This window comes from Asparagus officinalis, chromosome 8 (assembly GCF_001876935.1).
Source record: "Asparagus officinalis chromosome 8, Aspof.V1, whole genome shotgun sequence".
Lineage (NCBI taxonomy): Eukaryota > Viridiplantae > Streptophyta > Magnoliopsida > Asparagales > Asparagaceae > Asparagus > Asparagus officinalis.
In genome coordinates this window covers 33,363,215-33,367,016 of record NC_033801.1, presented here as the reverse complement: position 1 = coordinate 33,367,016, position 3,802 = coordinate 33,363,215, and positions in this window count along the sequence as shown.

The following is a 3,802-nucleotide window of genomic DNA, read 5'->3' as shown; positions in this document are numbered from 1 at the left end:
TGATGAGTTGAGTTTTTAGGGCTATAAATACCCCTCTTGCTTTGGTTTTTCTTAAGAGTTTTACGAGTGTTTTTTGGCTGTTTATTTGAAGTTTTAAAAGATCAAAAATTTATTTATGTGAAGAGGATTTCACAAGAGAAGGGTTTCAATTTCAAGCTTGAGGCTTTCATCCTCAACACTTACATCTCTTGTTCTTGGAGAAGTTTTCTTAACTCATCTTCTAGCTATTTATCATTTTGTTTCTTATATATAACTAGCATCTGCCAACGGCTCAGGCTATCATTTAACTATCTCAATACAACCCCGTACAAGATTTTGATTCATCGTATCATCATGCGGGATGGACTACCAGTGTACATGGCTCATTAGTCTCTTCGCATCTCTGTACGTAACACGAGTGTGGGATAGACTGTCAAGTAGGAATCCTAGGAATACGGCTCACAAGCCTCATCGCATCCTAGTGCCAGACGGACTACTAGATAAAGCATCCTAAACCCGACTCAATGACCTGTACAAATGGAATATCGACTTACTACCCCCGTAGTACTGAACTGAGCTCATCAACGATATCCAGAAGGTGTGTGTATAATATGTACTAAACTCTTTCTTAAAGTAATTGGGTCAAAACCCATCATAATTCCTTTAAGCATACCATGTGTGTGATACTACACTATTCGTGAATTTACGTATAAAGAAGTGCGGCTCAAAACCCACAAACATATCTCAAACAAATGCAAAACAAACATTCATGCACCAGCCTTAGTAGTCGACTACTAGGCTTAGTAGTCGACTACACTGAGTCCATCCAGACTCTGTAATAACATATATCAGTATCAGTAGTCGACTATTAAGAACATTAGTCAGCTGTTGTATATCAAGTCAAGATTCATTATCACTTCATCCGCAACCAAGATGAGCTAATTGAAGATCTATTGTTTGGGTATAGTGTTTTAGGTCTATGCTTTGTGTGTTTATACTTAGAGCTTAAATATTACACACATATACGTTTTTAGTTTTTTATTTTCAAGTTTAATCGTATAAATATGAAACAATAGATATATTGATATACACATACATTCATTTCATATTTATCATCTTTGTTTTGAAAATAATATGTTTTGGATTAAAGACTTAATATAACTGTTATACATCTTTTATAAAGTCCATTAATCCATTCAAAAGAAGTTTTAAACTTGTTTGAAACTATTTTGTCCAAAATCAAGTATTTTGAGATTTTGTATTTTGACCGATTTTTTTTGCAAAAAGATGATTTTTCACAAACGGGAAATGATATTTCAAAAAAATTCTAACATGTTTATATTCATGTTTATAAACATTTGCACAAGTTTTATAATTTTTTAAATTTATTTGCTATTTTTAAATGCACTTTAAAATTCAATTTTACTATTCAAACAAGTCTGTGCATGTTTTCAGTCGACTAACAAGGATCATCAGTCAACCGAAGAACTCCTTTTTGCAATTGTCGTTTGTTTCTACTTAGTCGACTAATTCCCATTAGTCGACCGAAGCAGCTTATCAGCCGACCGATGGCTTGCATCAGTCGACCGATAAACTATTTTGGGTTTCCTAATTTGTTTCTGCTCAGTAGATCGATGTCCATCAGTCGACCGAACCATCTCATCAGTCGACTAATATCTTCTATCAGTCAACCGATGAAGTGTTGTTTTCTAGAACTCATCCAATGGTAGGATCATCAGTCGACCAATATTACTGTTCAAATGGGAGATCGAGTATTTCCTACCAATGGCTAGTTTTTGATGAGTTGAGTTTTTAGGGCTATAAATACCCCTCTTGCTTTGGTTTTTCTTAAGAGTTTTACGAGTGTTTTTTGGCTGTTTATTTGAAGTTTTAAAAGATCAAAAATTTATTTATGTGAAGAGGATTTCACAAGAGAAGGGTTTCAATTTCAAGCTTGAGGCTTTCATCCTCAACACTTACATCTCTTGTTCTTGGAGAAGTTTTCTTAACTCATCTTCTAGCTATTTATCATTTTGTTTCTTATATATAACTAGCATCTGCCAACGGCTCAGGCTATCATTTAACTATCTCAATACAACCCCGTACAAGATTTTGATTCATCGTATCATCATGCGGGATGGACTACCAGTGTACATGGCTCATTAGTCTCTTCGCATCTCTGTACGTAACACGAGTGTGGGATAGACTGTCAAGTAGGAATCCTAGGAATACGGCTCACAAGCCTCATCGCATCCTAGTGCCAGACGGACTACTAGATAAAGCATCCTAAACCCGACTCAATGACCTGTACAAATGGAATATCGACTTACTACCCCCGTAGTACTGAACTGAGCTCATCAACGATATCCAGAAGGTGTGTGTATAATATGTACTAAACTCTTTCTTAAAGTAATTGGGTCAAAACCCATCATAATTCCTTTAAGCATACCATGTGTGTGATACTACACTATTCGTGAATTTACGTATAAAGAAGTGCGGCTCAAAACCCACAAACATATCTCAAACAAATGCAAAACAAACATTCATGCACCAGCCTTAGTAGTCGACTACTAGGCTTAGTAGTCGACTACACTGAGTCCATCCAGACTCTGTAATAACATATATCAGTATCAGTAATCGACTATTAAGAATATTAGTCAACTACTCTGTAAACACACAGTTTTTGTTATACTCAACTGGGCACGAGTAGTCGACTACTAAGCTTAGTAGTCGACTACTCTGTCAAGACACGCATTCTTTCATGCACAAACAGTGCTTATGCCAATTATACATATCATGACGTTAGAACGAGATTTATACTTAGCATATGCAACAAGAATTATCTAAATCATCAAATTAAATTATTATATCTTCCAAATTAGGGTTTAACATCCTAATTAAACAATTTCTTCAATTATCTCATATGTAAACAAAGTGATTATCAATACATGATAAAAACTACTCATGAATAACAATTTCTTCAATTATCTCATATGTAAACAAAGTGATTATCAATACATGATAAAAACTACTCATGAATAGAGATAAAATTCATTTAAACATTTTCATCTTACTTAGGTAGCACAAACCTAGGGTTTAAGCATGATTAATTAACATGAAAACTCAAAGAAACCTTCACCTAATATATCAATTATTTTAAATCAACATATCTGCAGTTTTCTATAGAATATATCATTAGTAAATTGAGCATACCTGTCTCTAGACAAACTATTTTTAAGAATAGTTCTCTGTTTTGGAAACTAGATCCAAATTGCTATTATTTGGTACTTGTTTGGTTCAGTTTGGAGTTTATATGATATCTCAAATTTCTAGTTAAATGTTACACATGTTCAACACTTTTTTGCAGAATATATCGTTAGTAAATTGAGTAAATCTTTCTCTATATAAACTCTTTCTTAGAATGGTTTTCCAATTTGGAAAATAGGTTCATATAACTTTTATTTGACACTAGTTTTGTTTAGTTTGGAATTTATATAATATCTCAAATTTCTAGTTAAATGTTATACACGTGCAGCAGTTTTCTACAATCTATGATGAAAACAAAAATTAAACCTATTTATAATTCAATTAGATAACAAATTAGGGTTAACACACGAGTTAAACATAATTATCAAGTTTAAAAAAATGAAAATTTAATCACCCCTAATGATCATGATCACATTACTGTCATAAACGATTAGGAAAAGCTAATGATCTAACATTGGGTTAAGATTTATCATAAAAAATCTCATCTTTTTCATATCAGGTTAAGTCTTAAGCATAAAAACATTAATTAAACAATTTTATAATCATTAAACACTAT